This window comes from Orcinus orca, chromosome 11, assembly GCF_937001465.1.
Source record: "Orcinus orca chromosome 11, mOrcOrc1.1, whole genome shotgun sequence".
Taxonomy (NCBI): domain Eukaryota; kingdom Metazoa; phylum Chordata; class Mammalia; order Artiodactyla; family Delphinidae; genus Orcinus; species Orcinus orca.
Genome location: NC_064569.1, coordinates 47124915 through 47146616, shown reverse-complemented (window position 1 = coordinate 47146616; position 21702 = coordinate 47124915). Strand labels below are relative to the sequence as shown.

Sequence of the window (21702 nt, the reverse complement as noted above, 5' to 3'; positions counted from 1 at the left end):
GGATTGCAGGTACACACATACTTTTTGATTCATTCAATATAAAATATATGCATATCCAAGAGAAATATCTTCCTGTTCTATAAGCCATTATAACTACAGTTGGTACAATGTTAGTTTTAGTTTTCATTATCAGGGAGTTGTTAAATTATATTTAATGATAACATTGGATTCAAGAAAAAATTTCCCATATTAGTTTAAAAATTAGCCCTTAGATATCACATCTTCATTTTTTGTATATCATAAAACCATTTTATTAAATAGTGAGCTTTACTGAAAGATTTCTAGTTAAATTAAAAGAACTAAGGAAATGGATTTTCATAGCAAACTGTCAACTCAAGGATAGCTTTATCTGAACTTCTTATATTCTACTTTTCATTTTTAACTTTTTTTTTCCCTGGCTGGTTCTGTGTTAATCCAGTGAGACTCAAAAATGTCAACTCACCATTTATCTCCAAAAGAGAAAATATCCTTTCCTAATACTGCAATGAATGCCATCACTAAAGATGAAATTTCATCATAAGTGTCTACAAAAAGAGACAAAAAGATCATAATAAAAATTGTAGGTCTTTTTTGTGTGATAAGGTAACATTTGAGAATGTTCATTGGTGCTGTCTTTGGCTGACAAAAGTAATTAATTCCAGCATGCATCTACCTAGTAGAATACAAAAGTTACTTGAAAGTGTGTGTGTGTGTGTGTGCGCGCGCGCGCGCGCACGTGCATGAAATGAATTTAAGCTTCCTGTGTAGAAAATGTGAGTCAGAGTAAAGCAATGGATTTCCTTTGCTTCTTTAATCCTCAACCACAGTAACATTTTCTAAATTGCAGGTCTCTATATTTTTAGGCTACCATAATCACTACAGTGTTAAATCCAGAGTTTTGCACACACACTTACATTTCACCTTCCAAATTAAGTTTGAATTAAGTTTTGAATAAATTTTGAATTAAATTTCATCAGTTTTGACTGATGAAAATATAATCAAAGTTATATGAGCTAGACCATATTGTATGTATTTTATGGGAAGCCTTTATACTTCTAATACAACTCTAGTTTAAGCGATAGGGAATATTTCATTTCATAGGGATATCCCATGCATAATTTTCACAATATGCTGCTTTATCTGATGTTATCTCAATTCATTTTTTCCCCAGTGAAATCTAATATCAGAACCTTGAACTAAGGCAGGGAGACAGTCCAATGTAATAAAAAGTTATCTAAACTCTTTTGTTACAACTGTACTTCTCCCAGTGCTCCCATTTAGTCACCAGTTGTAACACGCTTGTTGTAAACTTCAGGGTTTTTTTAAGTCTTGGTTTGAAAGTACCAGGAAGTTCAAATCTCATGAGTTAATTTCATATCCTGCCATAGTAAATGGAATCCTGTATTGAATCTCTTACATACAAGAAAGGTCAGTTTCACTGTAACTATCATTTCTGCATTGAAACAAGACATTGCTTAGCTACTGGCGCATGTGGTTTTTCACTTACAGACTTCCCTAGAATAGTTTTTTGAGTCTTAAAGTTGAGTTCTCTTTAGTATGAATTGTGATCCAGGAACAAGAGATCTAGGTAGGTGACTCTTTTAATCAAGAGTCAGAGAGCTCTGAGGAATGAATTCAGCCTCTGTTACCTCAGAGCTGTGTGGTCTACAGCAAATTACTCAGTATCTTTGATCTTGAGAGTTTCCCCATTTACTGAATGAGGATTTAAGGTCATTGTGAGAATTATAGGAGATAAATTACCTGACAAATAGTAAGCACTAAATAAATGACTGCTATCATTATGTGTCATTCCCACTTTAGTTTCTTCTATTCACTCCAACCAACACACTCTTATTCCCTTGGTACCTAAAGAAATCTTACCTCTCTTATAAGGTGTACCTCAAATTCAACTTTTCTTTTGAAACTTCTCAAAATGTCCTGAGGTGGAGGTGATTTCTCTACCACCCGAACCTCTTCAATACCTCTTGTAGGTAAAAGTAAAGTGAAAAGGAATCATTATCTTCTTTAAAGTTCTCTGTCACACTGTTATTTTCCTAATTACATACTTGGTTGTTAAAATCCACACATTAACCATAGGAGCACTGAGAGCAGTACATAGCACTGAGAGCAGAGATTCATGTAAGATTTATTTAATATGTGTTAAGACAATGGATATGTGAGTGAGTGTATGAAACCTGGGTCTCCTTTTTTTAAATTTATTATTTATTAAAAAATTTTTTTTTTTTTGCTGCGTTGTGTTCGTTGCTGTGTGTGGGCTTTCTCTAGTTGTTGCAAGCAGGGGTTACTCTTCATTGCAATTTAATATATTTATTTTAAAAAAAAGATTACATCTAGTAGAAAGGAATCCAAGTTGCAAAGGAAGAATGAAAACTGTCACTGTTTGCAGATGACATGATACTATACACAGAAAATCTTAAAGATGCCACCAGAAAACTTCTAGAGCTTATCAATAAATTCAGTAAAGTTGCAGGATACAAAATTAATATATAGAAATCTGTTGCATTTCTGTATACTAACAATGAACTATCAGAAATAGAAATTAAAGGAACAATTCCATTTACTGTAAGAGGGAAGAACAAATCTGACTCCATATTGGATGTTTCTTTTACTTTAACCTTTGTATTTTAGTGCTTTTGCTACAAGTTAGTCACTAAAGGGATGCTGCCTATAGCTTGAAGTATACATAATGGCCTATTTCCGGGAACCCTGCCTCCTATGCCTGAGCTTAAACTAAAATACCTTTGTTTAGCTCACAGGAAACATCCTGACCAGGCCCACCTATGCATGGCTGCAGGAAAGAAGAAATTAACATCCACCCCCTCCAGAGTCTGGCTGGAACTAGGAAATATTTGCAACATCTTATTGCCTTTTTTTTTTTAACTTTATCTCCTCACTTCCCCCTCTTTGCTCTATGAAAGAAACTAGCATACAAACCCAGGCAAGATGGTTTTTTGGAACACTAGTCTGCCATCTTCTCTGCTGGCTTTCTGAATAAAGTTGCTATTCCTTGCCCAACAACTTGTCTCTTGATTTGGTTGGCCTGTCATGTGACGAGCAGTACGAGCTTGGGACTCAGTAAGATTACCAGTGCATCAAAATGAATGAAATGCCTAGGATTAAATCTACCTAAGGAGGTGAAAGATCTGTACTCAGAAAACTATAAGACACTGATGAAAGAAATTGAAGATGACACAAACTGTTGGTGGGAATGTAAATTGGTGCAGCCAGTGTGAAAAACAGTATGGAGGATTCTCAAAAAACTAAAAATGGAACTACCATATGACCCAGCAATTCCACTCCTGGGTATATATCCAAAACAAACAAAAAAATGAAAACACTAATTTGAAAAGATACATACACTCCAATGTTCATAGCAGCATTATTTACAATTACCAAGATATGGAAGCAGACTAAGTGACCATTAACAGATGGGTGAATAAAGAAGATGTGGTATATATATACAATGGAATACTACTCAGCCATAAAAAATGAAGTTTTGCCACCTGCAACAACATGGATGGATTTGGAGAGTATTATGCTAAGTGAAATGAGACAGAAAAAAAATACTGTATGATATCACTTATATGCGGAATTTTAAAAAGAAAACTAGTGAATATAACAAAAAGGAAACAGACTCACAGATATAGAAAACAAACTAGTGGTTACCAGTGGGGAAAGGGAAGTGGTGGGGGCAATATAGGGATAGGGGATTAAGGCATACAAACTATTAGGTATAAAATAAGCTACAAGGATATATTATATGGCATGGGGAATATAGCCAATATTTTATAATAACTATAAATGAAGTATAACCTTTAAAAATTGTGAATCCCTATGTTGTACACCTGTAATTTATATAATATTGTACATCAACTGTATCTCAATTAAGAAAAATTACATTCCTGGTGAAGGTTGAAACTGCAGTTAGGTATTAAATCTAGGTTTGGTATCATGGGCTTTAGCATAAGCAATGCCATTTTGGGCCTGTGTTGTTGTTGTTTTAACAGATACAATATTTTAAAATAAAATTAGCAGGAGTGAAAATATATTTCCTTTTTCACTCCAGAGTATCTCCTATTCAAGAGCACCATTCAAAGCACATAGAAACCATATAAAAGACTTATTAATTAATGGATTGGTTTGCTCTTTTCAGCCCCAGATGAACACACAAAGAAATCATTTATTTTTAACCTTAGTCTCAAGCATTAGTATCAGACATTTTCCATTTATTTCCTTAAATATATAAAACTGTCATCAAAATTGTGATAAAATACTTATTTCCCTTTGTTTCTTTCCCAGGAACACTTCTTTCACTTCCATGTCCCTTATCTTTAGTTGGGGGAGGGGTGGTCAGGGAGGAAGAGGTCATGAAGGTTTCCTCAAAGACTAATGAAACATGAAGGATGAAAAAATGTTTCCTGGACAGAGGAGGAGGTGAATGAAGACTTATAGGAGTCTTTGGGGGAGAGCTTGATTTTGTGTTGAGAACCTGAGAGATGATGTAACCAAACTGGCAAGAGAGAAAACTCTAGCCTCAAGGGTTTAATTTATCCTTGTGAACATTTGAAGAAGAATATCTTTTCACAGAAAATTTCCCAAGCACATCTTTCAAAAATTGTGTTGAATTATTTCCATTTCCAAGGAAACTTCTGGAAGAATTTCATCTTAACAGGTATTGCATCAGTGTTTTTCAAAGACCCAAGACTGTGTGGATGGCATTTGGAATTAAGCAATGCTGCCCTCTAGAGGACTCTAAGGTGCATCTGACTCGTAACCGTCAGGAAAGAACTGGGACAGAGAAAAAGGTGCTCTCCCACATCTTCTTATGTGCTTAGGCCCTTAAAAATGTAGTTTGGGAAAGAAACTGACCATGGGCATAGCATTGGTTTTCATAAGGTATAGCACTATGGATGGACGTGTGTGTCCAAAGGGATCCAAACTTGGGTGAAAAGCAATTAACCCTTAAGACATGTGCCTCCCCTTTAATAGCCTGCCTCTAACACCCCCATTACCACCACTCCAGGGACTCCTTGAGGTCACACTGAGAAGACAACTCTTTAAATCAATCCTTTTCTCAGATCTCTTTGCTTTTCATAAGTCATTGGTAAAGACTGCCCTCATCAAATGTTTTTTTTTTCTGTCTCGGGATAACTTTACAAAACTCAGGATATTTGTATTTTCTGTTCTGATTCAAATGCTCTTATCTTGGGTCTTGGCATGGCAGACTTCTACACCATGTCCTCAAAGAAGTCTTCCCTAAACATTCTGGATAAAATAACCACCACTACCCGCTGACCTAGACATTTCTCTTTGATTCCTATGATCCTTTTTTATTTTATTCTTAACATGAGCTCATATTAGTTTATGTGTTTATTGTCTGAATATAGCAACATATTTAGTCCCATGAAGGCAGAAAAATTCTGTATATTTCTATAACCAAGGGCCTAGGACAGAATGTGGTATGTTTTGGGCTAGTACTGTCCAATAGCATTTTCTGCAATGATGAAATGTCCTATATTTACACAGTTTAGTAGGACAGCCACCTGACATATGTGCCTACTGAGCCCTTCAAATGTGGTTAGTGAGACCGAGGAGCTGAATTTCAATTGTATTCTGTTTTGATTAATTTAAATTTACTCATATGCACTTAGCAGCTACAGTATCAGACAGTGTAGTACTGGCTTTCAAAACAATTTGCTTAATGGATTAGTTAATAATTAGCAAAAATACTGTGCATATATTTCCTATACGTCTTTACCTCTGTTATCAGTATTCTTTCATAACTGTATTTGTTTATCTCTATATATTTTGTCAATCTTTAACTTGCCTGCAGAAGAAATAAGGATTTCCTAAGAAGTTGACTCCCCCAAATCAGTTTTTCCCTTTCACTTCTGCCCACCCTCCATATTTATGGAATTTATTCAAGGAATTTCTAAAAATTAGTGGTGCTACCTCCATAATTTTTAAATTTCTAAAAATTAGTGGTGCTACCTCCATAATTTTTACCCTGGAGAATAAAAACAGGACAAAAATTTTAATTATCTTTTTTGCATCAAGTAGTACCATATGGAGGAACACTAAGGACTGCCTGTGGCAAAAGATCAATGTTTCAGAATAAAACAAGAAAAAGAATTAGTATATAAGAAGTCTGTATTCTTTATTTTTCGTGATTTCATTAAAACTTTAGTTCTATAATCTATGATCCTGATCTTTCATATATGTTTGCTTTGAAAACAAGGCTTTTCACAGGTAGTCTCACTGTCAGGTGAGTATTTGTAAAAGCTTTACAGATTTGTTTCCTAGAGTAAGCCAGTTTTCATGAATGCCAAATGGTAAGGTTATAACTTGAGGCTGCATTTAGAAAGGACAGAGATTAATTCTATACCAGAGGAGAAGAGATTGAAAAATCCTGTCTCGAGAGAGGTAGAGGCTACCTGTAATACATATATCCTAATTTGCTTTCTCTGTGTTGAAGTCCAAGAATGGAATGGCATGTTAGGATGAGGAACCATTGCCCTTATCCCTATGTGGAACTCCCAAAAGAGCTCAACTTGTAAAGTATCTCTTTACCAAAAGCTGCAGTTCAGCAAAGGTGAGCAAAAAGAGGGGCTTTAGATCCTGTGACCTAAAGAATTGTGTTGAAAAAAGCCTTTAGGTTGATTTATGTTTCAAGAAATCTGAATGCTTGCCTCACTGTTTTTAAAGAGACCAATTAATTTATTGAGTGTGTCAACAAGAAGTTATATTAGTAACATTTTACTAAAATATACTGTGAAAAGTACACGGCTTTCATTCTTGGTCAGATAGAGATGGATGTGAAAGATTTTCATTGCCTGGTAATAAGAAGAAATATAAGTCAAAATAAAAATCATACTGTTCTATGGGGATAGTGAAAAGTGATAAATGCAAAGAAACCCTGATAAACCAAATTCTCAAAGGGAAGCAAGCTGTCACAGAAGAGCACACTGCCTAGGAGCAGCTTCTGTGCATGACGGTGGATGCACATGACAGGTGGATGCCCTATCTGTGAGAGCTGGAATTGACATGTATAGAGATATTTCAGGAACAAGGAAAAATCATCCAGGCCTTTAGATTATAAAGTGGGATAATGAAATAAATTGAAATCTAGAAAAGCTCTAAATACATAAATAAATTGCTCAAAAATTGCTAGCAGCCATAATTAACTAGGACCACACTTGCCTTCCCACCATAAACAACTAGAAACTGAAAAAAAAAATGCAAATATTATTTTCAGACACTGAACAGTTGAAAGTGATCCATAAAGAAGATAAATAAATGAAATAAGCCCTGCAATGGACAGTTTCCTGCCTGGTGGAACTTTTCAGATGGTGGTGCAAAGATGAAGACCCCTATAGATCATAAAAGTCCTGCTTAATTGAGAGGACAAAGCTTGGAGATGAGGGAGGTACAGGCAGCCAGGATTTGTGGGGCTGAGTACCAGAAAGGAGATAGCAGTGAAAAAAGTTTTATAAATCTTCATAGAAGTTTCCTAGAGTTTGTTGCTAAGTAATAAGCCAAATGTGTGCAGTGAAAAATGTGGCAAGGAATTGTAAGAAGAGTAATCCTCAAAGCTAACACAGGTCTGAGAATGTTTGAACTGTGGCTATCAAAAGTCAAGAAACCTTGTTAAATAACCAGGACATTCAGTACACACTCTAGAAGGATAATGCCTTCAGAGGAGAGCTAAGCTAGATGTAGAAAAAATGCTATCCTATAACTGTCCTAACAATGCTTAGCAATAAGCTTTGAAGAACACCAAGCTAATCTCCAAATTTAACTGCTTTCCAGAAAAAAAAACTACAACAGTCTTAAGAGGAAGACACCAAAATTCATCCCTCAGAAATATCCAGCATCCAACCCCAAATTAATAGATACGTGCAATGCAGAAAAACTGAGACATTTACCATGAGAAAAATCAGTGTATAGAAACAGATACAGAAGTGACAGTTGATGAGGTTAATACAAAGGCCTTAACATGTGTTATAACTATGCTCAAAGATGTAAAGTAAAACATGAAAATAATGAGAGAAGAAATGGAAGATACACATTTCTAAAGATGAAAAGCACATATCTGTATTTAAAAATTGAATAGAATAAACATCTGGTTATGTAATGCAGGGGGAAAATCAGTGAGCATTATGTTATTGTAAAAGATATTATAAAAAATAAAGCATAGTTCTGTATATGCTGAAGAAATATACATAACCTAAGGGACATATTGGACAAAGCCAAACTGTTTAATATCATTGTAACTGGATTACCAAAAAGGGAAGAATCAGAAAAACAATTTGAAATAATAATTTCTAAATTTCATGAAAATTAAACCCACACACTCAGGAAGATTAATAAACCAAAATCAGTATAAATTCAAGGAAAACCACACAGGGCATACTGTAATTAAATTACTAGAAACCATTGAAGAGAAAAATTTTAAAACAGAGGAAAAACATATATTATGTATAGGTGAACAAAGAAAAGAAGAATCATAGACTTCGCGTAAGAAATTATACAAGATAGAAGACAAAGGAGCAACATTTTAAAAGATAAAATCAATCTTTATACCTCAGAATTCTTAACTCAGAAAAAATATTAAGCTAAAATATTTAACCAGTCGTTAAAGACTAGATATGGGTAAGCATGAGAATTTGCAGCCACTTGAAGGCTTCTCTCAATGTAGTTCATCAAATTCTCATGAACAAGATGGAAGGCAGAATGGTGGAATGGGTAAAGCCACCCTTAAGTGTAGGCCCAAGGAGGGTAGCAGGAAAGGCACAAAGTTCCACTGTACAATACTCTTAAGGGAAGCAAATTCTGTTACCCACAGGGATACACTGAAAACCCATTTTGGCTGGGGGAAATTAAAAGAAAAAATGTCTTTACTACTGAACTTCAAACAGAAACCATCCTAGGCTTTGACCATTAAAGGTGTGCTGTAAGAGGCAGCATCACTGAACAAGTCCCATCCCCAATACCCAGAGAAACAAAGCTTGCATAAAATAGGATAATTATGACAACAGAGGATACATACAACTTCCTACCAGACTAACATGCATTAAGTAATAAGTAATAGTGGTTTACCACTGGGGAATGGACAACAGTGTGAAGAAAATCCTTTGAGGCAGAGGCTTAGAGGAAACACGTAAAGCTGAGGGTGGAACAGGAATATTGAGAAAAACACTCAGTCTAGCCCTACATTAAGTATAAGGTAATGTTAGAGGACTCTGAAGCTTGTAGTACACTGTGGATAATGATATCAGTAACAAACTTCAAACAAAAGTAAACAATAAAACCCAAGCCCAGCTAAACTCCTAACTAGATTAACTCAACCCAGCATACTTAAGGCATAGCAGAAAGGGAAGCATGCCAATTTCTGGCAAAAATATTTACCTCAGTTTCATATTTTCTAAAAATTATAAAACATAAAAACAAAGAGACAAGTTACTATCAAGGGACAAAAAAGAAACACTATTAAGGGTCAAAATAATTAACAGAATCAAGTTCAGACAGGGAATTTAAAATGACTATAATGAATAAGTTAAAAGTTCTAGTGGAAAAGGTGAACAACATGCTTGAACAGATGGGAGATTTTAGCAGAGATATAAATGAAATGAAAATGCTAGAAAACATATAGTGACATAGTTGAAGAAAGCCTTTGGTAGGCTTAGCAGTATATATGGCATACCTAAGAAATGGATCAGTGGGCTTCACATGATCAGTAAGAATTACACACACTATAACACAAAAGAATACATTAGCAGAAAAAATGGAATCGAACATTTTGTGGGATATTATAAAACAATATAACGTGTAATTGGAATTCCAGGAGCTAATTGAAAGAGAATGGAGAAGTAACATTTGAAGAGATAATGGCTGAGAATTTTCCAAAAATAATAAAATTCACATATCCAAAAAGCTCAGAGACCTCAGAAGGATAAATACTAAAAATAGAACAAAACAATCAAGAAACCCCCACATAAACATATTACATTCAAACTGCTGACAATCATAGGTAAAGAGTAAATCTTGAAGGCAGCCAGAAAAAAAGACAATTTGCATCCAAAAGGACAAATATAAGATATACAGAAGACTTATCAGAAATGTAAGCCAAAAGACAACGTAGTAGCATCTTTAAAGTGTTGAAAGAAAAACAGTCAACCAAGAACTCTCTACTTTGCAAGTATATCCTCTAAAAATAAAGGAAGATTAAAGACTTTTTAGGAAGCACAAAACCTTCTTACCCCATTCTCAATTCTTGACAAAATCATTTGATAAATGATTTATGGTGTGATATCTGGCAAAATCAACAAATTTTATGTCGGTTGGTAGACTTTCAGCTGGTAGAGGCTTTTGGACACAACGTTGATAGAAACAGTAAGCCTGAAACTATGGACCTTCTTTCTTTACCAGAGCCAAAGAACCTGGTGATTTCTAACCATCACCTCGACAGAAGTTATTTCATCTGTGAACAGAATACTGAATTCCAGGACAAGAATACTTAAACATGATCCAATGTGAAATAATATATAGATGTCCATAAATGAAATATTTTCCCTAAGTGCTATTAATGGTGGACCATTTTAAATGATGAAATATGGAAGTAATAATAACTGTATATAAATAATAGTTTGCTACCCTATGGTTCTTTGGGTCTTTTAGAGAAAAAAATAACCCTCACACCATAAATTTAGCATAATTTTGCACCACAAAATAATTTTCAAAGAAATATAAATTGCAAAATTTTTTTCTCCTTTTGAGGGAATGAGAACTAGGTGAACTCCCCAGAGCCTATCTATATGCATCTCAAATAGGGAGTTGAGAATTTGCAGTTTCAACTAAAGCTGGCCACATATTTCTAGCAGCTACTTAGGAGCAACTGAAGATCCAGGGAAACAGAAAAAATTAAAATTGCATTATATGCAGAAAGCAATTTCATGGTTGAAAGGTCAAGGGCAGAGACTTTCTAAGGTTTTGACAAAGGTTAAACCAAGGTTAGAAGACTTATACAAGATAAGGGTAAAAAAGAGAAGCAGCTTTTAGTTGGCCAGACCAAAATTTTCTGCTGAGTGAATCAACCTTTTCCAGACCATCAGCATATGGTCAAAACCACTTACAAATCTATGTTTACTTTTACTCTATCCTGATATGCTTCACTGAAGAGAGACTGGATTTGAGCTAGTAATTATCCTGTAATTATTCAAGACCAATAATTATGAGTGCTTACTGATCAAAAGGAGATTCACCCCATTCCTCTCTCAAAGGTGAGATTTTATTTGTTTTATTTTAGGTTCCATTTGTTGAACAAAATAGCTAAACACAGGTTAGAGAGTGAGATTACTTACTCTCAGTGGTTTCATTAATAAACAAGTTATTTCAAATCCATTTTAGTTTAAAATATATATATATATATATATATCAGCTTTTGGAATTTATAGTACATATTGTAAAATATTTGCATATTAATGGGTAGATGTGGGAAGGATAAAGGTTTTAGTTGGGGCTATTTTAGATTAGTTAAGTCAGAGAACATTTCTCTCAGAAGGTGACATTTAAGTAGAAACAAGGATAAAATAAAGAATGAGCCACAAAAAGAGTTGGGAAAAGATATTTCCTGACAGAGGAAAAAGCAAATTAAAAAGTCTGAATGGGAGAGGGATGGATTGGGAGTTTGCGATTAGCATATGCAAACTATTATATATAGAATGGATAAACAACAAGGTCCTACTGTATAGCACAGGGAACTGTATTCAATATCCTGTGATAAACCATAATGGAAAAGAATATAAAAAAGAATGTGTATACATATGTATAACTGAATCACTTTGCTGTACAGCAGAAATTAACACAACATTGTAAATCAACTATACTTCAATAAAATAAATTTTTAAAAAAGGCCCTGAACCTACAGTGGAGTTGGGAGGCTCAAGGAACAATAAGAAGCAATATGGCTGGAGAAGAGTAAGTGAGGGTGATGACTTTGCAGAGGAAGCCATGTGCTAGGGAAGTGTGGACCTTGAAAGACATGATGAAGACTTGAATTTTAAGTGTGATGGCAAACCAATGGACGGTTTTACGATGGACTGATATGATCTAATTTACATTAAACAAATAAACAAAATCAAAATACCCCATGAAACCTCTCTCTGGCTAATGCCGTGAAAAAAAACTGTGGGCACAAGTGGAAATAGCCAAAGCACCTATCCAAAATTATCACCCCTCCAAAGTCCAAAGATCAAAGAGGAATATATAGATGGACATTGAGACTGGGAGAAATACATCCTTAATTAAGGGAAGAGCTGAGCAAGAGTAGAGCAATAGGATTAGGCAACTTGTGATTGGTGAAAGGCTGGGGGTTAATATGATTATAAATTCATACAGAGAAATTGGGAGCTGAGATTGTTAAAGTAGATTGGAGCCAGGCACTGATCTGGAGTTTGTGATTTATTCCTTTAGCAATGGAATGGACCAATTTTTTAAATTAATAATTTAGATTTTATTTAATGAGAAAATCTATATATTTACCAACTTTTTCAAAATTTTCCCATTCAGTAGAGTACTCTGCTAGAAATTGGAAATACAGAGATAAATAAGACAAATTCAATTTCTCTGAAATTTCATAGTTTGTCACTTTGGTTAGAATAAAGTAGCTTCCTATAAGCAAGTGATGTCACCTTTTCTAATGCCTCAGAAGGTAGAACTTGCCCTCAGTTTTGTGGCTATTCTGGCTTCACTTTAAAACCACCAATTTTCCATTTCCAAAGAGTTCAGCATCAATACCCAAAGTGACATAGACTCTTACCCTTCTCTCAGTGTTGACTCAATCCTTCTTATTTGTTATCTTGCAAGTTACCAACAGATCCTGGCCTCATGTGACAGTGGGGAAAATTAATTTATATTCTAATCCCAATTCAAGTTAATATCGAATCTCCTTATGCACGGTCCTCTAGTTATTTCTGAGGGCCCTCCAAGGAGCTGTCCTATGACTACTCAGGAATAAGTTCTTCAATTTTCCACTTCAGCTTCTTCAGTAATTCATTAGCATTCACGTTGATAATAATACATCGATAGAGAACCACTCTGCAGGGTGCAGTCAGCCTCTGCAGGGTGATCACCCCATATTAAAGCTCTTGGAAGGTCACCCTTACTATTCTCTCCAATGTCACCCCATCCTTAACATGCAACAAGCCTTTCTCATAATTCACCACTATACAACTCTGATGATGACAACCATTTTACTAATATTTTAGTGAAAGATGTGAGGACAAGAATACAGAAATACAGCACCAAAAGTAATGTAAAACTAGCTCCTAAATATGCCTGTTCTCAGGGTCTGCAGGTCCATGGCCATCCTCAGCATCTGTTTTCCCTGTCTAACTTGTGGAAAGATGCCAACTCTTGCTCAAAACACACATGCGCATGAGCGCGCGCGCACACACACATACACTTATAAATTTGAGAAACTACTGGGAGAATTCTATGTATATCTATGACTCCAAATTGAAAATCAAATTGCTATGCGTTATAGAGAGGTCCCTATTTTAAACCCATATCTCAGATTTTTGTCTCCAACAAAGCCCTTCCTAGAATGCTTCTAAATGCCTCACCATTTAGAGAAAATTCCATATTATCTCCCAAAAAGATGTGGAACCATCCTTCAGTCACCACGGCCTCATCAATTGGAACATAATAATCCAAGAGTGACATTTCTAAATAACTCATCTAAATAATACTATATGCAAATTCTTTTTTAAAATTAGTCAAATTCTGATTCACAGCCTGTCTTGTGTGGCACGAAGCTCACACCTGTAGAATTTTTTTTTTTGCAGTATCAGCTTCGTCCACAAATACTTGAAAACCAATACATATAAGACTTCAAGTAAGATCAGTTTACAGTTCAGTGAACACTAAATTCTTACAAGACCAAGAAACATTTCTTCCAAATGGGCAAAAGTTTTGCAGACATACTAAAAATTACACAGGGCATTGTGCTTTACCTGCAAGAATAGTGCTGTTCTTAAGATAAACATTTACATTCTGATATTGGTTTTGTTTTCTAAAAACATGGGGAAGTGTTTATATAAATAAAAGGTACATTCAAAGGTACCTTCCCTAATACGAAAGTATGATATTCTTGAAAAGTCACTGAAAATTTTTTATATCCAGAAAAAAATATGGCTTCTTTTTCCTTATACACATCAAGACTTCCTAAACTCAAGATCTCTTTTTTGTCCAGGGAATCCTACTAGACAAGTCCAGTGGCTCCAGCAGTCACATAGAAGATGCCTGCTCATCATTCACTTGTCTGAGCAAATTTCATCTCATGTATATTGTCTCCCTCACTGGAATGCCAGCTCCCTGACAGCAAAGGCTCTTTTGACCTCCGTGCCTCTAGACTAGTCCTTAGAGGAGTGCCTGGTATATAGGAGGTATGCTTGGCACATGGAAAACTCAATGCTCACTGAATTGCTGCATTCTGAAGAGAGAGATTTTCCAAAAATAACTAGTAAGTAAATAGTGATTATACTCTGAAGTTTATGCCTCATACTATGTTTATATTTAGTTTTCATTGCCACCATTTCCTTTCTCATTTTTTAATTGAATAGACAGCTTCCCCCATAATGAAAGAACTAAAGAAAAAAAAACCTACATTAACAAATTGCCCATTTGTTCTTTTCCTACAACGATGCCCAACTCAGGAGCTACTTCAATTTCTTCTTCCTGTATCTGGTCAGAAAAAAAGAACTTTCTCATTGTGTGTTTTCTCATAGTACTTAATAATGCTGTGCTTCTATTATACCATTTGCCACAGTATAATTACTTGTTAATGTGTTTTTCACATATTCCAGAAAAGAAAGCATTTCTTTAAAAGATTTCCTTTTTCAAGAAATCCCCAGCACCTTGTAGTTGATCAAAAGCATATTCTGAGATATTACTGAAATTCAAAATAATATTCTTACATAATGTCTTTTAACAAGTCACAATAATTTAAAAAATATAGTAATTTGGAATTACCAAGTAGTTACCAGTCTTGGTTAAATTCCTCTTACAGTCTTACTTTGGAAAAACAAAAACTGATGGTTTGTTTTAACCTGTTGTATTATCTGTTCTTACTATATAACTTTGTCAATGTCATCCACTTTTCATTGGTTGTTTTGGTCATCTTAGTGGATTACTCTTTCCATTTAATAGTTTATAGCATATTATTTTTCTGGGAGTACTCAATAAGATGCATGACTCATTTTTTTCCTGCTTTCAAAAAATGTATTTTCCTATTAAAATTCTCAAACAAATAATTTTGCATATTCAAAACCCTGGTTAGCAGTTAATATTTTGGTTTTACTCAAGTCTTTCAGTTAATGTAAAAGTAATTATGACATTCCTTGGGACTGGACTTTGTAGGTATAAGAATTACATTTCTATCTTCTCAAATTCCATGCTCATAAGCTAAGCTATCTAACATAATAATACATAGCACAAAAAAATATATAGGGGTTTTTAAGATGTCAAAACCCCTACATGCCATCAACACCTGCTCTTTGCTAGATGTTTCACTATTTCTGTTTACCCCAACAAACTCTTATATCTAGTTTGTTTTCATGCTCTCCATTACCAGTCATTTCTTTTGGTTCATTTGTATTTAGATCTTCAACTATTGATTGGAGAGCTACTACTGTAGATGTAAACCTGAACAGAATGATTTCTACTTTTAAATAGCTCATATGTGAAAATAATTACAATACTATTTAATCCAAACCATAAGAATTTAGTTTACCCCTGAACAACGTCGGGTTTAGGGGGACTGACACCCTGTGCAATCAGAGAATCAGCATGCGCTTCCTTCATTTCAGTGGCCAGGCGTCCACGGATTCAACCAACTGCTGGTCGTGTAGTACTGTAGCATTTGCTATTGAAAATAATCTGCATATAAGTGGAACTGCACAGTTCAAACCTGTGTTGTTCAGGAGTCTACTGTATTTCTTCTGTCTGCAGGGTTCAGAGATCTGTCACAAGCATCTATTGAATGTTAAATGTGTTCTCCAGATAGATGTGTTAGCTTGCAAAGGAATGGTCATTTTCCTTAAAAGAGATCGAAAATTATGCAAGTCAGAGTAGTTGTAGATCTTGTAGGGGAGGAAACTTTTCCCTTCTTCCCTTCTAGGTTCTTTGGCTGTTCTAATAATTAAATTGACATAAGGCAGACTAATAGGAGAAAAGCAAATTTAATTTCACATGTGCGGGATCCCATAAAAATATGAGACTCAAAGAAGTGAACAAAACAGGCAGCTTTTATACCATTAGGCAAGGAAACAATACATCTGTGAAGAACTGACAAGACAAAGGGGTTCAGGCTTGGGGTGGCAAACTGGTGAAGAAGTAACAAGGCTTATTTATACAGCCTTCTTGGTCCCAAATTCTCTGTCTCTGGTGATAAGGATGCCTTCTACCCTTCTGGTAGAGGGAGGGTAAATTTCGTATGGGGGATTTATTTTCTGCCTTCAGGGGGGCAAAGGAAGTCACGGTGTCACTCATATCAGTTGTTTAAGTAACTTTAATTTAAAAAATTAATATGCTCAAGTAGCATATTTGGGGGTGGCATATTCTGCTCCCCTTCAATATCAAGAGATCTTTCATAAATGCAAATCTGAACATGGTGTATCTCTGAAAAAAATTTATCAATGGCTTCTTTTATCCATTAATTAACCCCCTTGGCTTGCTTAATAAACCCTTAACCATCTGACTTGATAGTTCACCAGTCCTGTTTCTAATGGTTTCCTGCACTGCGCCACCCTTAACATACTTTGGTCACACAAAACTGTTTACATAATGACTATACTCTTATAATTTTGTATTTGCATAAGCTGTTTCCTGTGCCCCAAATCCCCTTTCTGATTTTGTTTACCTTTGCTTTCCAACCCATCCAACTTGTCAGAGTAGAGTTTGGGAACCCTATCCTCTGTGCTCCCAGTTGCATCTGATGTCTCTCTCTCTCTCCCGCTCTCTGTGTGTGTGTATATATATATATATATATATATATATATATATATATGTATGTGTGTGTTTGTGTGTGTGTATATATATATATATATACACAAATATGTATAAAATAATCATTTCTTCCCTGTCTTACTTCTTAATGACCAAACATCTTATTCATTTCTGTGTCTCTAATAAGAAGTGTATGTTATAAAGGTTCAAGAAGTGATTGTAAAGTAGACAAATTTATATATCAGTGTGTCAAAATGTTTATATACATATAACATGTGATATTATATAGATAAAATATATACTATCTGGATTTCAGAAAATATATGAATATTAAACTGGATTTTTCAAAATTTCCTTGGATATTAAATGTGATACAGCAATAATATTTTCAACACTTCCTCCTTCTGTCCATGTCTGGTGTTTATTCGTTTGTTTTCCTGTTATTAGCAAGATAAGATTAAAGATTTCCTTTTACTTTTTGCCATTTTCTCTATATGATTTTCTATCCATGTCACCACACTGTGTCAGCTCTATGATTGGTGTTTCATTAGCAATGTCCCTTGAAAATAATTGTTGTCATTGGCCCCAAAGGTACACACTGAAATTAGACCACATCAATAGATTCTAGAACATAGACAGCTTTAGAATTAGGCTCTGCCTATTTATCTTTAACAGATTGAAAATTAATTGAGAGTAAAAGGGAAAAATCAGTTTTCTCCTCTATGTCCTACAGGAGATATTGGGAATCTAAATGTTAATTCTGGCTTTGTGTTAACAAGGAAACCTCTACTTCCTTTGATTGTATCTTTCTTACACAAAAAGTAATTTTTTTTTCTTGATTTACATCAACTTTAAAGTATGTTTGCCTCTGGTAACTTGTAAATTAAAGAGCTTTTATTGTATTCTGGTATCATCACTTACTCAATGTGTCTCTTGTTTGAACATTTAAATTTTAGTTAGATTTTATATATTCTCAGTTACATTCAGTGTAGTAGTTTTGCCATAACACCAGTTGAAAAAAGTTAGAAAATGCCTGACCATATGGTCCCTTGATGCACAACACTTAATACAAAACTCAAAGTAAACATTTCAAAAGTATTTTTGGAATCATTACCAAATGTTGATGCTACATAATAAAGGCTATATGGCAACACTCCAAATTTTAAGCATTCTTAAATTGAGGAGCATTTTCATAATAACGGGGAAAAAATGCTTGTAGAAAGGGGACACACTTAGGCACTAGATTTCACTGAGTCAGCTCAAATCAGGTGAGACCACTTTAAATTAAAGATGTCATGTCCTTAAGCCTCAAGGTCATAAAATATGATTTTAGAAATAGTAATATGAATATCTTTTAATTATCAATCTTCATTGAAACCATTTTGGTTGTGACAGAAAGGTTTTATTCTTGAACTTATGTTTGTACTAGATTATACATTGTATCAATGGTTCCTAGTTACCTAAATTTTACCTGTAATTTTAATTGGTAAGTTAATTTTCTTCTTTAGTGTTTGAATTATATTGAATAGCTAATACACTGTACATAGAAAGCATACCACCAAAAAGTAATGCACCTTAAATTGTATAGGCAGAATCACATGGAATTTTCTCAACTTTGATTATATCCAGAGATCTCCAAGATGTATGCAGTTTTGCACATTTTTTGGCCAGCTTTTTTGAGTTATAATTTATATACAATAAAATCTAATATTTGTAACAGTACAATTACAGGAATTTTGACAAATATATACAGTCATGAAACCTCCACTGCAATCATGTTGTAGAATACTTTGGAGACACTTTTATCACCCTAAAAAGTTCCTTAATGTGCATTTGCAACAAATTCTCTCCCTGCCACTCCAGCCTTTGACAACCATTGATCTATGTTGTCATTAGAGTTTTCCTTTTCTAGGATTTCATGTAAATAGAATTTAAAATATACATAATATAGTCTTTTATGTTTGGTTTCTTCCACTTGGCCTATTGCTTTTGAGATTCATCTATATTGCACATATCAACAGTTCTTTTTTATGGCTGAGTAGTATTTCATTATATGAATATAACACAATTTTTCTATGTATTAACTATCTGATATAAATCTGAACATGTTTCCACTTTATGGCTTTTTTGAATAAAGCTGATATGAACATTCCAGTAAAATGATTGCTTTAAACATATGTTTCCATTTCTCTTGGGTAAACAGGCAGAGTTGGATTGCCAAGTCATATGGTAAGTGTATGTTTAACTTTATATGTACAGCTAAATTGTTTCCAAAGTGGCTGTACCATTTTGTATTTTCACTGGAATATATGAATATTCTAGTTGCTCCATATCTTCACCAATACTTTCCAATTTATTATAAATCCAATATAATCTTAATCAAAATCTGAACAGACTTTTTTTTTAAGAATTGAAAGCTTATTCTAAAATTTATATGAAAATGTAAAGAATCAGAACAGCTAAAACAAATTTGAAAACATAAATAAGATTCGGGGGACATAAACTACACGATTTCAAGAGTTATGGAGCTTTAGTAAGGCATTTTGGTATTAATGTAAAGATAGACTAATAAATCAGTGGAACTGTATAGGAAATAAAGAAATAGACCCACAAATATATGGTCACCTGATTTTTGGCAAATGTTACAAGCCAATGCAATGGAGGAAAAATAAATTTTTCAACAAATGCTTCTGGAACTTATAGGTAGTCATAGGCAAAAACAAGTGAATCTCAGTCCTGATATCATACCATGTAAAAAAACATTACTCACAAGGTATTATAGACCTAAATATAAGACCTAAAACTCTAAAATCTTGAATAAAACAGGAGAAAATCATTAAGGACCTTGGCTAAGGTAAAGATTTCTTAAATATGACTGCAAAAGCAAAAACTATATTTAAAAAAATCAATAATGAGACTTCATTAAATTTTATAAAAAGTAAAAATTCAGTCCACCAACTGGGAGAAAATATTTGTAAAACATATATCTGATGAAGGCGGTGTATAAGGAATATACAAATAACCCTTGACACTCAGTGAAGATAAATGACTAAGTTTTAAAATGGGTAAAGTATTTAAATATACATGCCACCAGAGAAGATATATGTTTGGCAAAGAAGCACATTAACATAAATTCAACATTATTGATTATCAGAGAAATGAACATTAAAATCACAAAGAGATAGTACGTAGTCAATAGAATGGGTAAAATTAAAGGCTGACCATACCAAGAGCTGGTGAGGATTTGGGGCAACTGGAAGTTCTCATACCCTGCTGGCAGGAATGAAAAGTAGAACACCACTTTGGAAAAACAATAGTTTGGTAGTTTCTTAAATAGTTAAGCATACACCTACTCTATGACTCAGCCATATCTCTCAAGGAATTTACCCAAGAGAAATGAAAGCAATCATTTACAAAGAGACTTGTACACAACATTTCCTAGTGGTTTTATTTGTAATAGTCAAAAACTGTAAACAACACAGATGTCCAACAACAGGTGAGTGCATAAAAAATTGCGGTATAGTCAGACAATGAGATATTACTCGACAATAAAATAAGAATGAACTTTTGTTACAATTGAAACATCACTGACTATTCCCCAAATGATTATTCTGTATAAAAGAAGTCAGACAAAAAAGGGTCCATTCTAGGAATACATTTGTATAAAATTCTAGAAAAAAAACCACTATAGTGACAGAAAGCAAATTAGTGACTACCTGGGGGTGGGGCTGGGGAGGGGCAGGAAGGAGGGATTTCCAATGGGTGTAAGGAAACTTTGGGGATTAACAGATATATTCATTGTCCTGATTGTGTTGATATCCGAATTTATCAAAATAGCTCTTTAAATATATGCAGTTTATTGTATGTCAATTATACCTCAATGAAAATGTAAAAACAGTTTTTAATCAGTGTTTTTAGACAATTTGTCTTAACTTCTACTTATATGAGAGAGTATATTGTAATAATATGCACTGTTTAAAACTCTCTTAAATTCAATAGAGATTCTGTAATTTCCTCCTAGGGATTTTGTTTTTTTGTTGTTTATTTGTTTTGCCTTTTTTGCTTTGCTTTGTTTTAAAGAATGGGACACAGGTGGTTAGATTAAATGTCTCCTTTCTGTTATTCATTTTAAATTTTATAATTGTGATTAACTAATTGGGCAACGAATTTTCATGACTTTGAACTCCCTTGGGTATGTGGACATGAGTTTAAACCGAATTAATAAAACACTTCAATGCATTGGTTATTTGACTTGGTCTGCTCATTTACTTGATTTTGTACTTGGATAGAAGTCTTCCAAAGAGCAAATCTGAGTCTTCTTGTACATCTAGAATTGGTGAGAACAAGAAGACAGAACACATCACCTCTCTTACCAGACGGCAGACTATTCATTTGGCATCTTGCCTGGAAAGTTGCAAACTCATTTTCATGCACATATGGCCCATAGCAGTAAGCATTCGTCTTTGCCAAGACTCATTTCTCTATGGCATTTCCAAACCATGGGTATGCTATAAACCTTTTCGATGTAATGAATTGTATTTTTTTGTGTGTGTGCTTAATATTTTCAGATTGTACAATGCTTTCTCCACCATAAAAGTAACCGTGGGAATACAGCAAATAGAACATCAGTACAAATTCTACAAGTGTGCTTTTCCTACTGAGGTGCATTTTATTTAGGAAATCAGGTTTGGAGATATC

General features: G+C 34.2%; 2 long non-coding RNA genes across 2 annotated transcripts in view; one reads left to right on the top strand and one right to left on the bottom strand.

The window, feature by feature from the left end:
* LOC117203941 (uncharacterized) overlaps window positions 1–21702 on the bottom strand; it is a 464617-nt gene that overhangs the window by 47573 nt on the left and 395342 nt on the right. The gene's annotated exons all lie outside the window — the stretch shown is intronic.
* LOC125960395 (uncharacterized) lies at window positions 566–21248 on the top strand. The gene is made up of 2 exons (XR_007469988.1): window positions 566–4672; window positions 14252–21248. It is a non-coding gene; the product is annotated as an uncharacterized LOC125960395 (long non-coding RNA).